Source organism: Harpia harpyja, chromosome 1, assembly GCF_026419915.1.
Source record: "Harpia harpyja isolate bHarHar1 chromosome 1, bHarHar1 primary haplotype, whole genome shotgun sequence".
Taxonomy (NCBI): domain Eukaryota; kingdom Metazoa; phylum Chordata; class Aves; order Accipitriformes; family Accipitridae; genus Harpia; species Harpia harpyja.
The window spans coordinates 8,043,100-8,069,152 of NC_068940.1; the positions used below are offsets into that span (position 1 = coordinate 8,043,100).

General features: G+C 40.4%; 1 long non-coding RNA gene across 5 annotated transcripts in view; it reads right to left on the reverse strand.

Annotated features, from left to right (window-relative positions):
• LOC128152123 (uncharacterized) overlaps window positions 1-26,053 on the reverse strand; it is a 63,795-nt gene that overhangs the window by 32,654 nt on the left and 5,088 nt on the right. The window contains exons 3-6 of one of the 5 annotated variants that reach the window (XR_008238555.1): window positions 19,956-20,119; window positions 17,221-17,340; window positions 9,815-9,885; window positions 4,898-4,990 (exon numbers count right to left, since the gene is read on the reverse strand). This is a non-coding gene — a long non-coding RNA (uncharacterized LOC128152123). Of the gene's footprint in view, window positions 1-1,381; window positions 1,553-4,800; window positions 4,991-9,814; window positions 9,886-17,220; window positions 17,341-19,955; window positions 20,120-26,053 lie in introns of those variants that run through there. The other 4 variants (XR_008238568.1, XR_008238545.1, XR_008238558.1 and 1 more) reach the window with 4 other exon arrangements.

The window sequence follows — 26,053 nt, forward strand, 5'->3', positions numbered from 1 at the left end:
CGTTACTATTTAGACAGTTTAAGCTAACTAGCACAGCTGCTGAAGGAGTTCGTGCCTGTCTGTACCTTTAAACTTCCACTGTTCACAAGACTCCAAGTTTTCACAACTTCTTGTCACGGCAGCTTTTCTCACCTTTTTGTGTAGCACCAGAGATCAAATCCCGAATGCCACACTTGAATATTTAGCCTTAAATGCCTCCTAATTAAACACTGACAACTGCGTTAAATATGCTAGCAAACTACAGTCCTGTTTCAACTTTAACTTTCTGCTTTGATTAGCTTTCAAATCACTTCCACCAAGCTCGTGGTCTTGGAAACAACAATCAAAACCCGTGTTATTTCACTGTACAAGGGCATCCTGCAGACCTGTGTGACACATCTAAGGAGACAACATGCACAAAATGCAGCTCTGATGCAGTGCTGTCGGGCAGCACCAGGCTATGGGCAGAACACAGTACTTCAAATGTGCTGTGGTGCTCTAGACAAGCTCCTCACCTTTCTCTGCTATTTTCCCACTTACGAAATAGTGAAACTTTTGCAGAGTTCTTTGAAATCGGAGTGGAAAGTTCTATGTGTTTGTGTATGAGAATTGTTATTAAGAATATAGATCCACTATTCCTTGGCAAGTTAAAAAAAAAAGAAAACGCATCATAGAAATATTTAATCAACAGATAATTAGTATTGGTATATGAATGGTTATGACTTCAGAATAATGCAAGGTCTATTTTCTCATTCTTTTATAAGTAATATGTATCTATGAGTAAATCCCAATATATCTCCAATTAAGGGATGCATTGAATTTACAACTGTTTTTTGAAGGATTTTTTCTGGTTTTTCTCCTGGCAGGAAATTGATTGAGCTGCCTAAAGTGTCATTCACAGCAGGCTATTTATGTGATGACGTTTCTATCTAAGTGAAATTGCTATGTCTAACACCTTTTTCGTCTCCAAGGAAAAATACTATTTTGCAGACAAAACAGGAAGTTATCCAAGGGTTTAAGAAACGAATTTGCTGGTTCTTTGCTTCAGTGTAGAATTACTTTATTTTCATGCATTTGTCTATCTCCTCTACTGCTTGAGCTACAGATAATGATAATACCAAGTAGCAAATTATATGCCAAATGTCATATTAAAAGAACATTATAGATACAAAGTCAATCACTCAAAACTTACAACCTTCCAAGATTTCCCAGACAATTGCATTTCAGGCTCCTTGGTGTACACATTGCATGCAGGACTATGGATGACATGACTATTTTTTCCTGAAGCCATTTCCTCATTTAGTGGACAGACTAAATTCTAATTATTACACAGATGAATGTTCAACGGGGTTTTCTTTATTTCTTACTGCTCTCCATGAGGCACCTGATCTTATTTACTGACCTGTACTGAAGACTTGCTACGAAGACAGGATTATGAATGTCTGTTGACTTTTCTGTCATGCCATCCTTGTACTACTCGAGTGCTTTGCAAGCAAGAAATCACCCATGTGATTTTGTGAATGGGATGACCTTCCCCTCATTTCCACAGGTGAAAAGATTATATAATGATAACCTGGAAAATAGTAGTTATTAAGTAGCTTCACTTACATCTCTGCAATTAATTTATTTTCCACCACATCCCCTCTATATTTTAACAGTTCTTGAGCTCTTCTTGCATGTGTGCTAGGACATTTGTAAAGCCTGGACTCTGGCAACACTGGGACACGTTCCTTCTACCTCCCAATTATTGAATTCTTTCTCCAAACCATTGGAGCTTCTCAACAAAATGGATAGACACATTTATTTTTAAGACAAGTGAAAAAGCAACACATTTCTCTTAAACTTGTTCTCAGGAAAAAAAAAAACCAGAAATCAGCCATTTTTTCTGAACCTTTAGATATTCAGCCAGATGCAGTCTCCAGGTCTGTACATTTTCAGTCCGAATAATATACATTTGACAAATTTATAAGCAACTGAAAACAGGGTCGTGTGATGAAAAGTGTCAAGCAAGCTTAATTATAGGTGGCATTCATAGCTTCACCTATAATTAATATCTCCTATGAGGAGTCTGCCAGTAATCCAGATAAGGCAGGCAGCACAACGACTCTTCGCATACCTACACAAAAGAGCAAGGCTGCGTTAAGAGGTCTCATTCGTTCCTCTGATGATCTGAAACAAACAGGCATCAAATGATTTACACCATGTAATCAGTGTTCAGGACCTCAGCAGAGTACCTGAATACAGCACAGAAGCAAAAATGAGCATCTAAGCCCCCTTCTCGACATTCATACATACAAACCAGTAAGTTGGTGAATTATTACCGCATAAGGAAGCCAGAAAGGAAAACTTCATTTGCAAAAAACCCCACTTCTAGCTAGCCTGGAAGAAATAGGTGACTTAGACCCAGCCAGTTTTTACCCTGGTGAGTCACAGCTAGATCTGTCCTGATATGGCCAACAGTAATTACCAGACGCATCTTCTCATGGTTGACACTATACCATAACGGAAAAGATGAGAAAGGAAAAGGCCTTGTCCCTAATAAACTTGGCTCTGCGTCATTGTAAAAAGCACCTTAAAATATGACTGACATCTGCATTCCCCTTTGTCTTATTCTGCTAATGTTTCTAAAGCCAGCTTTTCTCCAGCTTGGCTCTTATGTGTGTCTATGGACTACATGAGTAAATCATTGCTCTATCACAGCTCATTTACTCAACATACTACAATGTACTGTAGTCCTATAAAGGGCTAAGAAATCCTTGATGCTTTGAAACTCTGTAGTACACTACTGCACTTAGCAGAATCACTAAATAATAGTAAAATAAAATCTGTCATTAACTGAATAATTGTATTATTTCCCCCCATGGAAGTAGAAGGAAGCATATAAACAGTTCATGTCTTTTTATGGAAATGAAGACCAACTCATTCAACTAGCTACGGGGTGGTTCCCCTTTTTTAAATCAGAAAAATATTTTTTAGCACTTATTTATGTTTTCAAGATTGTCTTGACATCTGTTCTTAAAAAGCACAATGAAGGGCATACTTTTAATGACAAACACTGAGAAAATATGGTAACACTCTGTTTTTCCCTGCTGCAGAACTGCCAAGTAATAAGGATTTGCATGACTAAGCTTCTATTATGCTGACATATGCAAAACTGAGGAACAATCATTCTTTCTCCTTTGACAACACTTAGAAGGGAAACACTCCTTTTACTCTCCTTTAGGACATGTTGGGCCTCAGACAAGATGAACAGTATTATTCAACCAAATCAATTTTTAAATGGACATTTAAATGCTGAATTCTCTTAAGCAGAGACACTTGGATAGCAACCTTATTATGTGAGCTAAAGGTCACTAGGGATTTTACTAACACTTGCAAACATACAGTAGCTCATTTGACATGTCTCTACACAGAAACCACCCCACCATTTGGAATCCACTTCTTTGAACCTAAACAAATGTTTAAATAAGCTTCTTGAAGCACCTTTGCAAAACTCCCAAATCTGTGATCAATATATAGGATTTAAACAATATCCAGCTAAAGGATAAAAATGTTAATAAACATTTCATTTCATTTTCAAGCTTATAGTTATTTTCACAGCAGTAACTACCATTGGCCAACTTTCCTCTGGGAGCAGCATCTGTCGGTCCAACTGACTTGAAGTGACTGGCAGGTGCTCAGCTGCCCAGAAGAGTATAATTTATTGGCCTAATTTTAGGCACAAATTTTAAAATGTTGCCCTCCTTCAGGATGAAATTTCTCCTTATTTACTCAGTATCTTCCATTGTACTGCACAGTATATCACAACTTAGATTTCAACATAGATCACAACAAAATGTAAATAAAATGTAATTCTTGGCTAAGGTGCTTAGGGGTAATGCGGCACCATTTCCTTTCTAGACACCCAATCCATACCACAACTTACAGCATACATCTACTTGAATGGCCATAAACTCAGATGTGTGTATCTCCAACCTATCTAGAGCATCTAGATACCACATATATAAAATAAGACATATCCTTATCATTTCTAATAACAAAAGACAGTATATTTTTAAAGATAAAACTGTCAGTTGCAAAATGTTCGGAAACTGGCTAACAGAGTACAACTATTATGTCATCTCCCTCGTGTAATCTCCCAGATAGGGTGAACAGCCTGTGGAAGTCTGTATGAAAGAAGCATTTCAAGGTAAAACATATGATGCCCACATTTGTAAAGATACAGAAGGAGAGCTAGTATTCAACACACATCAATCTCAACCTCTTGCAAGGAATTAAATGGACTTTGGATGGTGAGACCAGTTTGGCCAGTGATTACAATTGCTGACAAAAAGATTCTGAAAGTTACTGGAATTGCATTTAAAGCATGGGGGTGGGAGGGAGAGGCCACCGCCACACAGCCCAAATATATCACTGGTACGGTCACACCTTTGACATCTTATTGCTGCATTCTGGATAAACTTTCATTAATGGTAATCACTGGCAGCCATTTTCAGCTTAGTTTTGTACATAATGAGGCTTAAATGATTGTGCTATGTGCCACTTTCCATCTGCTTACCTCTTCCCACTCCCTCCCTCTCCCCCAACCTCCCCCTCAGAAAACTTTCTGAGCTGTTGGCCAACCCAAATTAGGGATTGCTCTGAGGGAAAAGCAGGCAGAGCTCAGCTGCTACAGTTGGCAGCAACCAATTGCCCAGCTAGTACTGGGCACGCACAGTACTGAGGTAGTCAATGTGCATGCTGCTCTTTACAGAATGGCATACCATAAAAGAAATGAAGAAAGGTCAACACCGTGAAGGGGAAGGCACAAAGGACACCAAGTCAACGGAAACCGCATTTTATTAGTCCCACTGCTCACAGACTGACTTCTTTCCACGGTGATTCTCCTCTATATGGTCTGTTTGCATTTGGTACATACCCACCGATAGCACTGGTACTGTCAGAGCATCACATGGGAAAATGCACTGATGAAAAGACAGATTTGCTTTTCTAGTGGCCTATCAGTGGTCACCTGGAACAATCAAAACATGGAGATGACATGAGAAATAGAAAATAAATGTAATAATTCCAGAATAAGGAAGTAAGCCTCAGTGCAAATCTTTTCTGAGTAACTATGCATGTACATACAAAATTAGGATAGTTTTCTGCTTACTGGTTTTTCAGCAACTCACCAAGTATTATTCTAATGCCAAGAACAATAACTACCCTTAAGACTTATCGGTAGCCAGCAAGTGTCCTGAAGAAGACACACATTTTCGTCCTCTCTCTTTGTTCACCTCCAGGACCACTGTCCTCAAGCAGGGAGTCCTTTGTACTAGGATTTAGGCTGAGAAACCCACACTCACAATCATAAGAAAATCAGATAAATAAGGATAGAATTAACCCATGAATTAATTATTTGGTAATACTGTCTTCCAGATTAATGTCTCCTTTGGATTATCTGATGAATGCTGCAGTTAAGTAACTTTCTTTTGATCCTCCTACTGGGAAATATAGAAAGGATGAGATGGTGGGGGTGGAAAGATAATTATGCTCAAGAAGATGACAGTATCTTATCCATACTAGGAAGGTTAAACTCAAGTAGTTCCTTCTCAAGACTCCTACTACCAAGTAGGGATGCCAGTGTGAAGCTGTTGAGCCAGTTTCAAATTGGTACATGTTCTCATGCTCTTGCGACACCTGGCATATGGTGAATGCATTGAGACTTGTAAAAAAACAGTGATTCATTGTTAATAGTTCAGAAAAGAGCCAGAGATTCATGGTAACCCTGTATTTCTGGAAAACTACATCTACACCCCAAATTTTATCTGTTTTATGAGAGAGAAACTGCAGGTGAGGTTGAGAACAGAATCTGGATCCTGATCTGTTCTACAAAATTTTGGGGAGTGTTACTTAAATCCACAGTTAATCTGTGCAGTATTACGTATGGTGAGCTGTGGAGATTCAAGAAGTGACCCCACAGTCAGGAAGATCTTCTGGCGTGAACTGTGCGCTTTTAAATGGTGGGCTCAGCCTCACACAAGTAGCTTCATCCACGGGCTGAATTGGATCTCTGCTCTTTTGCATTGTAATGGCTGAATTCTGATCTCCTGGTTTGCACACAATTACTTTTCAAAAAACAATCACATTTCATGTGCGACTATTCCAGAAAAGTATTGATCTGCATTTGCATAAGGAAATTTTTAAGTAACTTTTTTTATCAAAAACTTGCCATTTCACTATCCCACCTGTGATTTCCCATAGTTAAATCTCAGGGTCTGAATTCCACACTTTGATATCTCTGACAGGCCATTTTACCATTAAAAAAAGGCATGTTAATTACTTCTTTTGTTTAAAATAACTTCAGTGCTGCTCCAAGCTTAGCAGGAGAGATGTTCAGATTTAGCAATTCCTGTCACTTTCTTCCTGTCCCATCAAGTCTGCTTAGCACCAGGAGTGAGAAAATCAAGAAGCCAAGCCAGCCAAAGTGAGGCTGACCCTGTGGAAGAAGTGGAGCTCGTAAAAGACACAGAAGGGGTAGGCACAGCACATAGAGGATAGGTGGACTGAGGAGTTAGTTGAGCAGGTCTTTGCTAAGTTGGGGGATGATATAGAGGGAGTATGGGGAGAAGACCTAGGAAGTGAAAGCATGCATAGCTGTGTAATGGGAGGCTAAAGTGAAAGGATGAGCCAAAATGTCAGTTCTTGGAGCACTGAAGTGGAGAACCTGCCCTGTCGTTACTCTTGAGTGACACAGACTGGTCCTCCAGGCTCGTGGCTATTACCCCTGCCCTGTGTGAGCACAGCATTTCTGCACCAAGTCATCAGTGCATCTAATCGAAGGCTCGAAGGCTCGCAATGGAGCAGCTGCCACGCTGCCCTCAGGAGCAAATGCAATAGCACCAGGGACTCTCTTCATTAAGGTACTACCCTGTGCTGGGAAAAAATTAACTCCCAAGAGACTGGATGTCCACATACAGCAGGTACAAAATGCACAGCTAAGCATTATAAAGTCTTGGATCAAGCTGGGTAAGCCCTCATGAATTCTGGGCAAACTGTGGATTTGAAACCGTACTTCACTGGGCCCAGGCTCAGTTCTGCTGTAAATCAGAACTGAGGAAACATCACCAACAGATAAACAACGTTGTAAATCCTGTTGCTTGGCTCCTCTTTTCATTGGAGCACATAGCATGTGGCACCAAAGACACTGAATAAAAATGCACCCCCAAAAATTTAATAATCTTTAAAATTGTACTCCTCCTCCCACTTCATCAATTACATTAATAACACCATCAATATGCCAGAAGACAGACCTTTCTCTAAGTAAATGAGATCTAAGCTTGTGTTCAACAAATTAAAACATGCCAATAAATTAAGGTATCATATACCAGCCAGGTATAAACTTCATCCGGGCCAGCAAAAGTGCTAGTAACCATGACTAAATTCAGCCTCTACGTGCAGAGCCCTGCCTGTATTTTTTTGTATTTTGTTAACAATGCAAAATATTGAGGTTATTGTTTAAACATATATTCCAAAGAATACAGGAACAGATGGAAAATCAAGAGATAGATGACGTGATAGGGAAGAAGTTTACATTTACATCAGTTAGTCACACTGCACCTCCTGGTTCTCTGGAAAATGTAAAAAGCAGGCAAGAGAGTTACATGGGGCAAGACAGCAAGGAGCACATAAGGCTGGGTTTGTTCAAAAGTGCTTCCACAAAAGAAACAGCCATAGAGCTATCCAATCCAACCTCACATCTGCTTCCAATTTTATAGTCTTCTGTGTCTTTGATGAAAATCCAATTTTTCCCAAAAGGAATTGCAGCACAGTTGAGTAAAGAAAGGTCTATTGATAAATCTAATGCATCTTTTACAGAGTGTGATGCTTCAGGGGTTTGGCGGTGGGGGGAGAGGGGGTTTGTCTCATGATGTTGTGCTGCATCTCTAACGCTCCTTTTACATGTCACCACTTTCTAACCTAAGAGGCAGTCTATTTAGAGCAAGACTGAACTAGAAGCTCCAAGCTAGCTCCTTTTTTTTTTGTCAGAGTCCCCAGGCATCTTAAACACTCACCTCCCATCTAACCAGACACAGTCTGAGATTTTTTTTAGTGCACATTTTTAAGCAATGTGAGGTAGAACACATCCAAATCCACTTGACACCAGCGTGTCCTTTTGACACCCTCTCCAAAGAGAACAGCAAACAAAGAATAACACTTCAACAATAAATAGTGCTTATTTTGTTGTGTTTCTTTCATAGATGCCCAAGAAAATTCCTTATCCTACAATGAGCACTGCTCTGATAGTTCTTACAGTAATACTAGCCCTACTTACGGGCTAGTTCTCATTCCACCTACTTATATTAAACTCTTGGCCCTTTCAAAGTTAACAGAAATCAACAGGGACGAGACACACTGCTCCTGTTTCAAGGCACACAAAAACTTTGGGGTCTTGTCTGTCATCAGCCCACTATTTTCTGGTCTGCAGCCTTGTTGTCAGAAACAGTCCCCAGGCTACACAGGACACATAGCTTTTCAGGGGGACATGAAAGGTACTATAAATTGCCATCCAACACAATTGAGCCAGAAATCTGACTGGTATAAGGATGCAAAATTCCACTGAAGTCAGGGGGCCTGTGCTCATTAATGTCAAGGCTTCATTTCACCCATTAAAAAGTGAACTGTCAGCAAAGCTATGCTCTGTGAACTCTTGTGGGATTTCCTGCCTTCTTAAGTTACGCATTTCCAGTTTACCTATGAGCCCAGTCTAAATGCATGAATTTAAAATAAAATGCATTTCTAGAGACACAGGATAGACTGTCTACATTACATGCTGCTTCCACTGTCAAAAAAACCCAGATATGTAATGTTTTTAGTGTAAAAGCACACCTATCCTCCTAACCAACCTGGGTGGAGGAAAGGCAGAGTACTCTTTGATGAGATAGGAAGGTCAGGTCAACTATAGGACAAAGGCCTTAGTGCTGATCTTGCCTTTTTTGCAATGTAAATCTACACGGATTGTACAAGTTAACCTGCTGCTTAAGAAGGACAAAAAAAAACCCCAAACAGCCCAATAACTTTTTCCTTTTCTGCAGCCAAGACAAAGCCATGAACAATGCGATACTAGTGCTAATTTACTTAACATACTTTCTTATTTGAGCACCTGTCTGGGGGTCTGTGGAAGCATTGGGACTGGATAATCTGCTGAATGATCTTTAATCAGACAGTAATATTAGGTGCTAATAGCTCTGATAAAGGGGCTGTTTAACCCAACTGTTAACACAAAGGCATGCCTGCCACAACGACTATTTCAACAATGCATTTGCCAGTCATATTAATTAAAACTAATTCCTTGCAGGCCACAGAAAGCACAGAGTAAACCCACATGGAAAATGTCTAGGTTCTACCATGACAAATCACATTAAAGAAAAAAAAAATTAAAACTATCCTAAGGCAATGAAATTTGTCTCAGAAAATATACTCTCTTGGAAATTCTCAAATTGTAAATTCACAGCAAAGTAAAAGGCCGTTAATAGAGTCTTCTGAATGTGTAACTATATATCTGTGGCTCTGTCCTGTGACTTCATACTAGTCACTAAAATCTTCTACTAAGTCAAATACAAAGCACTGAACCTTGCTAAAGGTCCTGAGGTGACAGTTATTTACATGTCATTTAGATGATTGCCCAAGACTAGAGTGGTTTAAGTGAAGCAGCACAGTTAAGTCTCCTAGACAGGTTAGCAGGATTTTGTCTTTTTCTCTTTCTGTCTCTAGAGAGTTTAAATAAATGTTATATATACATTTATCAGGCTATAAAGGGGTAAAGCTGGGAAGTCTTAGTTAAGATCATACTCACAGATGATGACTTGTTCTTTAGAAGTGTTTGGTTTTCAGAAAAGTGTTTGGCTCTCCAAAGGTTGCAATATACTAAAAGGAATACAGGAAAAAGACACAATTTAAGCACATCAGTACTCAAATGAATCCCCAAAGATATTTTGGTTAAGAGGTAAAATGCATCCAGGTTAACTCCCCACTTCATTTCCTTCTGGAGTCTCTGAATGGAGAGACAATTAGCTAGCAAAATGTGAAGTTATTAACAACGTGAGTGTAGGCCCCAAAGCTGTACTCAGATGTGATAGCACGGACCCTTTTGCCAAGACCTGTAAGACCCAGAACCTGGGAGGACAAAAGAGTGTTATGAAAAAGCATACTCCAGAAATCTGTGCAATGTTCAAACAGTCTTCTGGTAAAATGGGAGCAGTGGACATAAGCTTCAAAGATCGATATGCTAAAGTTTTCTTGCCAGAAGGTCAGTGCCAGTTATGTATATCTATCTCCAGGGTAAAGAAGATTAAAAGCCATCTGGACAGAGTCCTGGGCAACCTGCTCCAGGTGACTATTAGAGATCACTTCTAACCTCAATCTTCCAACCAACCGTGAAAAGAAAAAAGAAGAAAAAAAAATCTACAAGGTGATATTCCAACTATTAACACCTACTCACCTACCTCATTGGGAAGTTAAGACAGGAAATAAGTGTGTAACTTCTGTTGAAGACCATGCAGCAATATTTCTGGAGCTCCATTCACTTTCACCAAGTTAAACCTGACTCCAAGCAGTTAGTTAGGAATGTGAGAAATCTTTCCTTTACAGGGTTTTTGCAAACCTTCAGCATTATCTTAATGCAGTTTTGTTAAGTGAATTATTTATTAACTTGATACTCGCATTGATCAGCATAGGGAACTCCCACCAAAGCAGTCAATTGGACTTCTGAGTGCAAATCATTAGCAAGCATTTAAAGGGATATTCTTCCTTTGATGCACATGGGAAACTCCCATTAACAACAATGGGAAGTACACAAGGAATTATCTTGCTAAAAATCATGCAAAATAAAGAAAACTTTTTACTACACCTTTTTTGGTGTTTGTTTAGGGTTTGTTTTTAACCTGATTTACATTATGCATTACTGAAAGTTAGCCTGAACTCTAGTTAAGCTTTCTCACAGGATATAATCTGTTCTCTGACTGGCATTACCAAATTCTTCACCATATGAGCTTCTACAGTTCCTTTAAAAATGCATTTATTCTGGAATCACTACTCACTTCATAAAACAAAGTAACTGTTATAGGACTTAAACTTAATCTTTACTCTCAAATAAAGCATCCATACAGGAGACTGTTTTGTAAAGTAGTTTGTCCCATAATAGCTGTGTCAGTTAGTTTCCCCATTCAGGTATGTCCTAAGCTTAGCTGGGCAGAATTTTAAACTCGCATTAGCAGAAAGCCAGGCTTTATTGTTTTATTAAGGTTTACAAGCCAATCACTTCCTGGTTCTTAGTAAATTTACAGCCCAATATTCAACGGATTGTAAATTGCTATATAGAATTATGTTAGCCAGGCCCTGAATTGAGCTATTTTATTGTTTGGGAGGCAAATTCATTTTATCCTGGAGCTGCTTTTTTTTCCCAAGGAAAATGCATTGAAGCCACTGGCACTGAGAATTAACAGAATCCTTGTATTTGTCAATAAGGTCGTGCAATTGTTGATGCCTTCTGGAAGTAAACTTCTGTTAGAAATGCTGTTGTCATTCATTAAAAAGAAATAGTATATTACAAACTTAAAAAGCATCCCAACTTTCCAGAGTACTTTCATTTAAAAGTAGTCAAATCACCTTGCACTTTTTCTTGATACCAACACAATGCTGGTAAATCGTGACTATAATTGTGTGACCACAAACAATTATCTATCATTAATTTGGACAGAAATATTTCAAATAGCAAAGAACAGACAACTGCTAATCACCATGGCAGAAAGTCTTAGACATAGGGCATTTCATTGACAATTATTTGAACTATGGCATTTAAACTGGTGGCCATTTTCTTTGTTGCTTTATCCTTGGGCTTGATCAACATTCCAGATCCTTCTTGCATTCTGTTTGGAGCCCAGCAATAGCTAGATTGAAGACATAAACGAAAATCAACTTAATTTAATGTGACAAGAGTGGCTTTGTGCTTAGGCTTTGCATCCAGTCATTTATTTACTCCCTGTGTATAAAACTTTGTCTTGTAGAACAAGAATCCCTTCTTGTCTGCATATCTCTCTGGTATCTCCTCCTCATTTTCCAAAATGATTGTTATTGCATGTACTGCTATCCTCACACAGGCACTGGCATCAGCAAATCTGATCACAGATGGAACTTTTTCCAGAAATATATCCGTTCCACCACCCCCATCAAAAAAGGGGTGCAACATTGTCCAGGCCAATGAAGATGCAGGCACAAAAAAAAAAGAACTTGGTTTAAGAGAGCATTTGCATACTCTTGGGATCACCAATGAACTATCCCTCACTTTAGACTGCCACATCCCACAACCCCATTTTTCCTTCCTCTGTGGCACAGGACAGTCTGCTGTCTAAGACTGCCTGGAGAATTTTATTGAACCTTGGCTGCTGAAGAAACTTAGTCATGCCCTGACTTTCCTTGTTGCCTTCCTGTAGCACATTATGCTTATGCTATGTACTGTTGATCCTAAGCTTTCTAAAGGGTTCTCAAAAATGTCTTTTGCCCACTATAGAGGAAGTCTCACAGGGCAGATTTTCTCTGTACCCTTCTGGAATAAACAGCATATGTATGGCCAACAACAACTTGCAGAACCTAAATTGAAAGACTTTGACTCTTTTTAATCTCACCTCTCTCTCTCAGTCTAAATATTTTCTGGGGATATCAACTATATCTCTTTGTTTTAATGGCATGTCTCAACATTGTGGTGGAGATGGAAGAACTCATCTTTGGCAAATGGAAGTTACTTTGCTCAGAAAGAATCGTATTTGCTTTTGTATTACAATGAAAAGCCAGTGTTTCATAGCAGGAAGTCCTCATTTTAACCTAATGGATGTTCTCTTTCAGGGATTATTGACCTGTTAGAAATTTCTAGATGCATTGACAGTAAAGAAGGCAGAGACCATAATGTGGGAAGATGGGAACACACTGGAGAATTCCTGTAGTCAGTTTGCACTGAGTAGCAAAAATGTCTGTTAACACTGCTCAGCAAAAAGGAGATGCTTTGTAACATGAGCCTCTGCACCTTTCCCTGAACCACAACTTTCAGATTACAAACATAAGAAGCTATTAAGGAAAAAAAAGATTCTTTGTAGGTCTGTTCAAAAGTGATGGAAATTTCTCTTACTCATTTCTAACATTCTTTGTATGCTTGTGTATACCATAATATGGAATTACACCCCAGAAATCGATTAGAAGCAGGGAAAAAGGTATACATCTTTTCAGAAGCAGGTATATCCATGAAAAGAAGGAGAAGGAAAGTCTTCTGGAATATATTTGGATGTTACTTCATTTATTAAAAGAAAAATACTTTGGTTAGAATTGCTGGATGGCACATCTGCTTTCCATCCAATTCTCAACTTTTACTCATCAAAAAGTAACATATACAGGTCCAGTGCATTAGCCATTCTTGTCCTGCAGAGCAAACTTGACTGGTCAGCCTACAGTCCTGTTTCTGGATTCTGTAACCAGAAGCACTGATAGAAATTTTCTAACAGAATGATTTCCCATCAAAACACTCTAGCCAGAGACTAAGGATGCCAGGCTTCCTGGTTCTTCTGGCTCCACATCATCTTGCCAGGTGGGCAACTGGAGGCTGTATTTCATGTACTAAAACTATGAGGCGTGCCAGGTGTGGAAATGGTTCCGTATTTAGCAGGTGCAGCGTTACAGAATATACTATAGACAAAGATATTCCAGAATGTGTTTTTCCCCAACTCAGAATGAAAACCTTTCCCAAAGCCAAGCTTTTCCTTTTTCTTACTCAGTTATAGTATACACCGATGCACAGCCTTCTTGAAAGAAAAGCTTCATTGACTGCAACAATTGGAAATTACACAAATAACAATTTAAATTACAGCCTACACAAAGCCCTCTCTCTGTAAAATCCTTTGATGGCTAACCAGTATTGCTGAACTTCCTCATATACCCAGAGCATACTCCTGAACCTTGTTACTTCATGTTATGAAAGGGAACATTTCCAATCCTGCCAAATTCAATTGTTTTTGTGAGTTTCTGGGCTTTTATCCCTCTGCCTAAGGGAGTCCCAAAGGCTCAGCAGGAGACAAAGGCAAGGTGCTCATGGCCAGGCTTGCTGCCATTGTGTTAACAACTCTCACATGACAAATGAATGCCTTATCTTAAGTCATGCTTTCCTATGCCTTTTTTTTTTTTGGATGGTTGGATGTATGGAAGGCTCCTCCTCCAGGAGGCCTCGATGAAGTTAAATCAACATATTCCTAGAATTAACATACAAAATCTAGGGCAACATAGGGTGCTCCTACATTATTCCCACACTTCAGTAGATGATTCTGCTTTCTGTAGTCAAAAAACAGGAGACTCCTACAGTATAAATGATGGAGGTGGTAGACTCATGGTCTAAGCATGCCCATGTGCCTGGGAACTAATAGTGAAATAGCAAAGAAAACCACTTAAGATTGCAGAGGTTAACAAACTATGGTTTACAGTTTACTGCATGCTTTGGCTATGATTTTAATAATTTTGATTCCATCTGCCCCCTTTGATTTCTAAGATGTAATTTTCATAGCTCTGTATACAAATGTGTGTGCAAATGTGTGCAAACTGGTATTTCAAACACACAGAAGTTGTGCTGAAAGCTGTCATAGTGTTTTTGCAAGAGTATATTATGAAAGCCATTGTTTTCTTTTTCACATCCTAGGAAAAAAATGTACATACATATATGGGTAAGCATTGTGGAATCTTAGCACAATTCACCTGCTCTCTATCATTCCTCCATTACTTGTTTCAATGAAAGATAAATTAAGAAATTCATGGATGTATCTTGAAAAAAAAACTTAATATATATATTTAACATAAAAATTATACCTACAATGATACTGTGTGGTAACTCAGGCTTTTGATTTTGATTCTGAAGTTCTTAGTCATTTCATATTGCTGGATATTCCTGCCAAAGTGTGTATCCCAACTGTGGCAGTTATTCTGAAATTTTTGTAATGCGTTAATGAAAAAGAGTCTATTTCTAGCCTAATTTTGTATCCCTACTGATGACAGTAGATATATTCTCCAAAATATACCAATAAAAATTACAATATCACTTATTTTATCAGAATAGAAATACAAATCAAACTTGAACTTGTGGATAGTTCACACATAAACGTAGTTATCCCTGAATTAGGGTGATTTTTATTTTAACATTTTTCTATCTGAGATCTTGGCTTTTTGTAGAACTCTGCAAGATCAGTGTTTTTGCCCCGCCTCTCCCGTTTCTTTTACTGTGTAACTGCCTTATACAAAGTGATATTTGTATGCCAGCAGGTAATATGTTTATGGAGTAGTCACCCAGACCTGACAAGTACTGTAGTGTATTTTTTTTGAAAATTGCCCAAGGTGGGGTTATTTCGTCTGCTTTGACAAATTGTATATGCACTATCCACATAACGCTGTCACATCTACCTTAGGTTCATCAGTATCTTATTACTGATGCTGTTGTTTTCAAATCTAAATACAGCATGGAGAAAGCAAGCAAGCACACAAACAAACCTATCTTAGCAACAATTTTAAAAACAAAGCCCAAAACAATGACACTGTACAATAGCCCTGAGAGATATTTTATAGCTGTGTTCTAATTCTTCAGAGAACAGAGAGAGGAGCTTTGAAAAGGTGCTAATAGACCATGAATTTGCAGCAGCGTAGTTCACAGCTAAACACACTCCCACTTCAAGCTCGGGCAGGAAAAAAAAATGAGGGCACCACAGAAGTGAATTAAAAATCATGCAAACAGTCCCAGCAACAACCAGGGCAGTAGCAGCTTATAAGATCAGCTTCATTTGGCAGGGTGCCCATCATACCATGACCTAATAGGGCCAGGGCAGGAGGATATCTCATGGCTTGCAAAAAGAGGATGGGACGGGCTGCCAGGGGGAGGGATGGAAGCAAAAGAAACATCTTTTAAGCCTATGTTGAATTAACTTGTTTTACAGAACAATGACAGCAAACTTTTAGGTCTTTTAAATGTGTTCGGAGAGTCCTTCTATAATTTATTTTAGACTGCAGACAAATATTCTCTTTGGATCAGCTGTGCTACAGGGAGAGATTACTATAGCAATGCCCCTCCTCCTGCCTGGGGGTATTGTCCCCTCAAATCTCCCAGAGATGCTCATGTGCGTACTCCAAATGAGACCGTGGTTCCATGACAGTCTAATCCGATCTAAACTGGGGCTGCCGCAGTCCCTCCATCCCCAGCTGCTGCCCTTTCCCATGCCAGCAAGGATGCTTGTCTAGTCCCACGTTGAACTGGTTCAGAAAAGACAGAACTAAATTGAAAAACCATAACACTTCCCTGCCAGTTCAGCTCCCTGTGGAGTCAAACAAGCACCAGCGCTGGTGCAAGAGATGGGGTGGGGATATTCATGATGCAAAGCCAGGCTGCAACAGCTCTGGTTTGGATCAGCTTAAACCATCTTGGAACCACGCTACAGGCTGGGCTAGCCAACGCCTGCTATTTAAACTGCTTGTGCTGATCTAGCTCTTTCTGCCTAGCTCAAGTTTGGGAGTGGTCCTAAAAAGAGCTTCCTCATCAGATAGAAGGGGTGGGCAGCCTCCCCTTGATATCAGTAGGCCTTTCCTCAGACACACCTGAACACAGGCTTTTGTGGAAACGGCCTCATGTGATTCGTGAAGCCTACAGGGAGTTTCTCCATTCTTGTGGCAGGACAGGCACTGATGAGCAGTCCTCCATGTTGAGCTGGGGGAAGCTCCCTCTCAGGGGCAAAGCCAAGCTGCCAAGCGTCCCACAACAGCCAGGGCACTCTGGGAAGCTGTGATGAAATACCAGGATCCAAGCCCAATGTGACAGATTATTTGAATGTAAAGAGATGTCAAGGAAAGATAGTAAAGGAAGGGATACATCTATCTGGACTGGAAATTGAAATAATTTCTCGCCCTTTCTGAAGTTTATCAGGTTTTTCATCAGATCCTGAGTAGGTTTGGTACTTGCTGACTTGTTTGCACACATCATCACATCTGATGTGTGCATGCTGGCACAAAGATGGAGAGGAACACACAATATCAAACAGCAAACATGTAATTAAGAGAGTTTTACTACCTCCAAAGGTCACCTGCTTCTTTCCAGTAGTAGCTGTGGAATAGTTTAGAGCCAAAAGTCTTGAGGGCAAAATCAAGGATATGCAAATTAGCCACTAGAGAGGGAGAACATCCCACAAGATATACCTTGTGTCTTTACTTGAAAGGTGGGTTTAATTACCAGGTCTTCCACAGTCTTCCTGTACCACCTTAGTTTCACAAGTATTTAGCTCTGCTGGACCCACATACATCTGTGAAGAGTACATTCTGCAACATATTATGATGATAGAAACATTAGGAACCTGAGATGCTCAGACAGCAGAGTGATGAGGACTATATAAAGCAATCAAGAGAGAAAAAAAACCCGTAAGTTCAAGGAATGAGAGAGGAAAGACTGGATTCACTGGAAAAAGCACTTGAACTGAGGAAACAAAGGGAGAAACCAGTTAAGTTAGAAGAAAACCCTGAAGCCACCTTTTAAATGCCAGGCTTAGTACTGGGAGGCACGTCTATACCTACAAGTTCCCAGCCTGTGACATTTCACTTACAGCAGCACATCTGAATGGTTGAGTGATGTGGCTTGGGAAAGGAGCAGGAGTAACATTGCTCAGATTTGAAATTGTGTGAGGCAAGGAAATATCTTAATAGCTTGAAACTACTGCAACGTTTGCTGGGTGGGGAGGGAAGCAAATTGAAAACATTTATATTGGGAAGAGAAGGAGAAGGAAGAGAGAAAGATGTAGTCAGGGGTAAGTTCAGTGAAGCAAAATGTCTAACCTATATGCTTGCAGAACTGCTTACTGGAGTGAAGATGACACTAGAACTAAAATTACTTTTTTTAAAATAAGTAAAAAACTGTTCAGCTTATTGTCAAAGAGCCAGCTGTTTATTGCCAATTGCTTTATTGTCAGGTGCCAATTTATACCCTAAATGTCTTTGGGTTGAGACCACTACCCTGTTCAGGGGGTAATCCAGTGGCCAGCACAGAACTGCCCCTTAGGTGCACTTACTTCATTTGTAACATAATGGAGATTTGCAGGCTCTGTTATAAGGAGAATGCTCCACACAGTATTAACACTCAAGTCAAGAATGTTATCTGTTTCCACCCCCACCCCCCACTCCACACCCCCCCCCCCCAAAAGTGGACCGAGTTCTACTTTTTCACTGATTCTCAGAAATATAAAGATATTCTCTGCCAGTTGCAGATGTGTTCTATTTTTTCCCTACATCAGAGCTTCTGAATCACTCTTAATAATAGGCAAAGGCTATTCATACCAAATGGGGAAGTTCTCACACACTATGATGATAAAGCATTTCATCCATTTGCAAAAAAAAAAAAGAAAACACTACCCACAGAACTGCAACATCACATCATCTGCGCTTTGCTGAATGTTCACAGAACAACACTGGAAGTCATTGAAGTGTCAGATAGTGATTTCATCATGTGTCAGGCCTCCCACTAATAAATGATTCATCTTTCTCAGTACTGACACCTCAAAGAATTAAGGAGGAGAAAAAAAAATTCATAAACTTTAAAGTGAGAAGTACTCTACTGATATTATACTTCCCAAGTAAACAGAAACTTATGCACATGCTAAGAATGTGTTTAGAATTTAACCTTCCATTTATCTGAAGTGTACTTTTAAGTTTTAAAAGTGAATCCATTACAGAAAAAAAGGTATCATGGAATTTCATGTGTGTTATATCACCATAATACACAGAGGTAAATTGCTCAATTTACAAATATGAGATTTCACACACCCCACCCCCCCCAGTTTTGTGAACTGAAACTGGAATTGGGAAGAAATCTTTTCTGGTTTACATAGCAGTGATTAACAGTATGTTAGTGACAATAAGCCTGCCCCAACCTCTGAGTACTGATTACAGTTGTAAAAGTAAATCCAGCTCCTCTTGAAGGTGATGAGCGACTTACAATTGACTCTAATGGAAATGGGACTGGAGGGAAATTTGTCATTTTAATAGGAATTTACATAATTGTTCTTTGATGCTTCATAAAGCCAGAACATCTTCCATTGATGACAGTAGCTCTACTGGATGAACAGGACTAACTAGCAATCCAAACTTACTTCTCCCAGAAGGTATGAACTTAAATACAGACCCAAACCAGGCAATGTACTTAGCAAATGCTACCATTTTTGCTTGGTTTGCTAGGACACTGAAGTTTGTGTAGTCACAGACTGTGTTTCTAGTTAATTTTTTTCTATTTCAACAAAATGCAGTAAAGATACAGCGGTCTCAAATTCCCGCATTCTTTGTAAAAAATAAACAGCTAGGAGAAGAAAGAGATTCTAAATGTGTCCTAACTGTAAAAAAAAAAAAAAAAAAAAAAGCTGCAACGTGAATTTAAACTTTATGAAACATTAAAGAATCCACATGGGAGAGACCTAACAAATGACCCCACTGTAGGAAAAAAAAGAGACAATTGTAATTCACTATGAAACCATGAGACATCAACCTATGGAAAACCAGGCTTTGCTGGTTCTGCCACTAATGGAGCTCCTTTGGCTGTAGGAGGGGTTTTTTTCTCATCAAAACAGCATCTATTATAAACAAAACACTTCAATCAGTAGACTCAAAGCTGGGATACAGAATTTATCACACTTGATTCCTCTCCTGGAGCGGGGAAAAGAATGAGATGAAGATGATAAAGTTTGGACTTGGAGATCCATTCTCAGCAGAAATAATTAGGCTGGTAGGAAAACTGCTGGGGATAGAAAAAAGCCACAAGCCCCTGAGGTCTCATGTCCTAAGCAGGTACTTACTTCTTTTGCTCACTCTGCATATGTATACCAGAGATACCAACATGGAGTACTTAAAAACATTAATATACAAAAGCAAATTATTCTTTGCTGTTCCCCCACCTCTTGTTTTGGTAGAATTAATTTGGGCATCCTGGGTAAAGATGATGTCCAGTTTCTCCATCAGTTTGATTTAGCATGACCTCTTCACTGTCAGCAGAGGAATGTAAAAGACGGCAATGAACATTTGTATGAAGGAAAATTTACATGGCTGTGGGGCAGGACGCCTGGATGATCAAAAAGAAAAGAAAATATTAAATACTTAAAACACTTCACCATGAAATCGCCTTCTCCCCCCCCAACTCCCATGTTAAATCAGGTAGAAAAGTGTGATAATATTAAGGCTTAATCCAATTTAAATAAATTATTTTCTTGTAAATGTTAAAACAATCATTACATGCATCATTTACCCCCTCCTCTGCCCATAGTCTTAAATTATGCTCCATTATATCCAGATGGAAAAAATATGCAGAAATGTTTCTTAAACATCAGAAATTTTGTTTTTGATTATATTCAGAGGTAAAAGTCATTAAGGAGTCCTAGCAAAAAAAAAAAAAAAAAAGATCTTAGAAAGCATTATGGGATTTTGTGTAGCAAACTTAATTAAGAAATTTCTTTGCTAGGTTACCAACAATGTTTTATTACAAGCTTAAGGTATAAGATCGTTATAGTTCTCTGTCGCGCTTGGCAGCAAAGAAAGAACACATGCAAAGAACAATCTTGTTCTTACAATTAATTACAAATGTACAAATGAGTGATATATCAGACCCTGTCTACACTGCATAGTCATGCATTTATAACCATTTCACCATACACAGTTATTAAAAAGCATGCTTTACATCTACAGTAGCTTGATACCACATCACAGCCACGGGTAGTTATGTTTATTCATGCACAACTACCACCAGCCAGAACTACATGTATGTGTCAGTGCATTTTAGCAAAATCTGCATCAAATAATCAGTAGTGCAGGTCTCTTCAGATAGCTTTTTCTTTAAGTGGGCAGACTGGAAGCAAGATAGGAGAAGGCAAGCCAGAAACCCATGGGTGGCAAAGGGCAGGTGGTGACAGACAGCGGTCTTCAGCCACTGGCCATTCTCAGTCAGTTGACTTGGTGACAATCGCCCAACACAGAATTGCTTAGCAACCCATCCTGTTTATCTCGCACATCCTTACTGTCCCAAAACACATCTGCCACAGAAGGGGTGAGGAATTCTCTCTCCACTGGCAACATAAATGGCTGAGGAGGAAACACCTGAACCCTGGGCACTGTGAAGTCCCTGGCTGATGGTGGACCCCGCAGTTGGCGGAGACTCCCACCTGCGATCTGAGGATTGGCAACAGAAGAGCACTGCAAGAACATTTCTTCAGCGTAGCAGCCTGCAGTACGCAGGACAATGAGCAACGGGACACTGATGAATTCTCCTAAGTAGAGAAGTCCATCCTAAATCTTCCCCTCAGAAATCTCAGTTCATCCAGCTGGATCACAGCGAGCTGCCAAGTCTGGGTCTCCAGCAAGAGTGGAATACAGAGAGCTACAGAAAAAAGAACAGTTCAAAGGGTGTCTACTTCAAGACTGAGCCAAGTCACAAACCAACCAGAAATCCCTGCTATGGCTACAAGGACACTGGCACCTACACACACTCGTCCCTGTAGACACAGACCTAACTACAAATTGCTCAAGGCTTATAACACTGATCTCACAAGCAAAATTTAAAAATCACCACTCTGCTACCCTCTCCCCAGGCCAGCAAAGGATATTTTGTTTTAACCTCACGCCTTCAGTTCATGCTTCTCCCTAGGAACATTTGTTTCACTCAGCTGTCCAAAGCCAGTCCTAGCCATGAGACTGAATAACACCAGTCTCACTGAGAAGTGTTTCAACAAACACAAACCACTGCAGCTCTGAGCATGTAACTTGCCAGACAGTTTTCCTGGTTATAGAGGGAATTTCAGTCTTTGACTCACTGGTAAGCAAGTGTGTTCCCATGCCATTTCCTCATCCACACAATTCCCTCGTCCTGGACTGTTTGCTAAGAAAGCCTGAGATTATTTGCGTTACACTCCATGCAGGGAAACTACAACATACAAACATATAATTATATAGTGATGAGATGCTCCAGTTCCAAAAAGCCATAAATTCTAAACAAGATTATCTTGGTTTTAAAATTCATTTTCCCTGGTTCACAAGATGAGCCATCTCATGGCCCAGATAGGCAAGATGACATATTATGGTTTATGTTACGATTACGTAAATTACCAGGCACGAACTTACTAGAAAGGGCTACTAGGGCTGTTGCCCACACTTTTCATGACAGCTGCAGGCGTCATGTTCTCCTGTCAACTGATGGGAGAATGGTATAGGAACTCAATATGACAAGCATATTTTTAATTTACAGGCAACACTGGCAGTTTTAAAACTTTTTAATTAATGAACACAACTGACTGGGTACATGTATGCTGCAAAGCTGGCTAAACCGCCTTGGGTACTAGAGCCAGGCTTGGATTTCTGCACTAATTTAGCAGAGAAGTAATCTAAGGGCAAACAATCATACTTTTCAGTGGGATAAATGAGCACATCCAGACCCCTCTACACCAGCTAGACTGCCAAAGGTACTCAAATCGGCTTGTTCAAAGCTAGCTTGGGTGCCCCTGCAGCCTGCAATATAGATCTAACCTTTGTTTTCTGGAGACGCAGCAGGCGGGGCGACTCCCACCTCACCATCCTGCCTGTAGAGCCGTGGGGAGCCATCACTACAGCAGATCTGGCAGAGCTCAACTGGAAGAGGGAGGAGAGAAGACACTGGGACACTGCCCATGGGGCCTGCAGAGCTGCATGTGTACTTCTGATTCTAGGGAAGCAATAACCTGATCAGTGCTCTACCCTGCTCTCTTGGCAATACACAGGCTTCAAAAAACGTTTCCATTGTGACCAGCATTTGCTTTAATAAACAAACTTTAATAAAACAAACAATTAAAAAAAAGGCCAGATCCTCTCGCATAGCATTCCCTGCAAACCAATTACAAAGAACCACTCTCGTGGGCCAGCAAGCAATCTCTTCCCAGGCCAGGCACCAAGCAGGAATGGAGCCTGCCGTGGCTGCTAGGCAGGAAGGGTTGGGCCCGCTGGACCTTTGAAATAAAACACACACAGCTTGTTTGGCAGATAGCTATTTCTTCATGGACTGGTCAGCAGGAGGCATCGCGGAAGCTGGCTGGTGACTTGAGCAAGCCCACTGCCTCCCTGGTGTGTTGTGTCCACGTCAGTGAAGAGGGCAAATCTTAAGCTGTACCCAAATCCCTTAAGAATTATAATGACATGACTGACACTTGGTTGGACCATCCTTTCTCTGTTGTTGCTGATATTTTAAACCTAATTCAGTTTTTGCCACGACTCACTCATGCACAGTATCCTTAATCTACAAACACTCAAGGACAATAATTCAGCTTTATTATCCATATTCCCTGGGCTCGCATTTCATAAACTACAAGCACACTCAAGAAAGAACAATTCCTAAAATAGCCAGGCATGTACATTTCCACCCTCTCTTCAGGAAAGCAGTTCAAAAACATAGGTCCTACAGGTCCTTGTAACACTTAAAATTGCTAACCCGAACCTCTTGATAGCAGCAGGCGGTATCTTCAGAAACAGCTGGGGTTTTATCTTAGCCTCTCACTCCAAGCTACTACATACCATGAGCCGTGTTTATATAGGCACTGCAGTGACAGAAGACATAGCATGAACCAAGCAGAGCACAAATTCTGGTTCATATCAGCAGAAGACTTTGAAACTGCACATCCAAAGCCAGCACATATTATAAATTCAATAAAACCAGAGACCACCACTGGAGTTATTATAACTGGATATCACAAACAAGAAATAAACATATCCAAGTTTTTGGGCAACAAGTTGTTCTCGTACTTTATTTCCTACACTCTGCTCTTTGCTTAATATTTCAGGGTCTCAACTCTGTGTGGTGCTGGGGTACCTCAAAAACTGGTCAAAAATCAAAAGGAGCTGAGAGCATCCAGCACCCTACAGGATCAGGCCTTATCTATGCTGTTACTAAACACCGAATTGCCTGATGAGCTTCCTTATGACTGCAACAATTATCTGCTGTTTCCGTCCTTCCAGTAGGAGCCACCACTATGTGTGTGTTACTTGATTACTTATAAACATGACCTTTTATTAAAAACACAGCCTCCACTGTGCTCAAAATTAATTCTACTTGGCTGTAATACAAATCATGTTTCAAATGTGTGAAATTTATGGTCAGTTCAAAGGCAAAATGATGGCTAAACTCTGGCTAGTAAATTGGACGCCAGCAGCGCTGCCCCTGCCAGCACTGGAGCTGAGCTTGAAGCCTGATTCACCACTTTTCCACACTACTCATCAGCTGGAACCAGCTCTGGGCAACTGAGCTGGGTTTTTTTCCAACAGGAAAACTGAGTGTGTCCTGTGCTTGAGAGGAGCATCATTACTGCCTATAAAGATGGGCTCCAGCATGCTACATCTCATCTCAGAGCCATATGTACTCTCTTTGCAAATTAAGCCACCACAAATAAGACAACCTTATTTCTTTCCTAGAAAGGCCTCAATGTCACCTGCTGCTAAGGCAAATGGCCCTGGAAGAGAGGCTCTGCCCAGACTGAGCTGATGTGCAGACAGGAAAGGCAGACATGCAAATGGCAGGTTTGTGGGATGGCACTGGCTGTACCGAGTTTCTAGAGCCTTCGGTCCACCCTGGCACATAAAAACCTGTGCTACCTCTTCCCTTCCTCTCACCCAAATCACCAGACAACTTATACAGCGAAGCTAGCCCTTGTCCCTTTCCGACTACCTATTTTCTGCACCTTTCCCCAGTCCTTCTCCCTTCTCACAACCTCTTTGGCTCTCTCCACTCACTCCAGTCCCACCCTCCACCTTCCCCTCTCAATTCTCCCCCCCTTTCCCGTGCCCACTGCCAAGAACAAAATGCCAGCAAGGCAACTATCTTTTCCTCCCCTGCTCCAGCACTGCCCCATGCCTCTTTTGACCATGCTGGGCTCCCTTGGGTGCCATATCCCGGCCACTTATGCACATGCTGCAGCATATCGCACCAGTTTGGGCAGGCCTACCATCGCATAAAGGGAAGGACAGAGGTGGCCATGAAGAGATCATCTCCTTGCCCATCTAGCCAACTTTGCCCTCTGATCACAACCTAGATTGTGCTGGTCCCACGAGCCTGATTTTCCCCATGGTTCAAAGTAAGCATTACACTTTGTAAGGCTGGAGGGGGAAGAGAAGAGGGAGGAAGGAACATAAACTTTCAAATGGGCGGAGGAAGAAACATAAACTTTCAAATGGGTGGAGGAAGAAAGGTGGGATGGAGCATTTATCTTGGTCCGCTCTTCCACCCACTAAGCCACACTCCTGTTCCCCTTCTTCCACGTAGAGCTCCTATTTAAGTTTAAAAGCATCTTACTTCAATTTAATGAACTGGTTAAAATTACCAACTCAACTAAAATAGTTCACATTTATGCAAAATAAGTTTGTGCAGCAACTTGCACTGAAACAAAAACCAGAAGTTCCTACCAACTTGATCATTCTCATTCAAGCTTGTGTGCTTTCAAGGGTTTCATTCAAGCTTGTGTGCCTCAAGGGTTACTGACCCACAGTCCTGTTTCTCAACAGATGCAGGGCAACTAAGCAAACGGCAGTAAATGCTGAACAATGTGGCAAGGAAAAGCACCCTTACATTGCCAGCTGTAAAATGAAGTGAAACAATATGCAAAGAAAAGAAAAGCTGACGTAGTAGTCCTGAACTCAGCAGAGAAAAGGCAGACAAAGAGCCAGATGAAGAGATACTGCTTCTTCTGCGGTGCTCGCACCAAGAACATCGTGACTGTCCACAAGCACTGTTTTCATCAGTTCTGTAAGCTGAAGGAATATCAGCCCCATTTTACAGATTGTAAACTGAGGCGGTCAGAAATTAAGATCTGAAGAGCCTCAAAGTACCTAAACCCCAATTCTTGCTAGTACTAAGCATTGCATATTCTTTGAATACTCAAAGGATACAGCTTCCAGCAGCCTTTGGTGCAGATGCACATGTGTAGTCCTAAGAGAACGCATAGAATGAGGAACACAATGCAACAGCTACAACAGGAACACTTTAGCAACC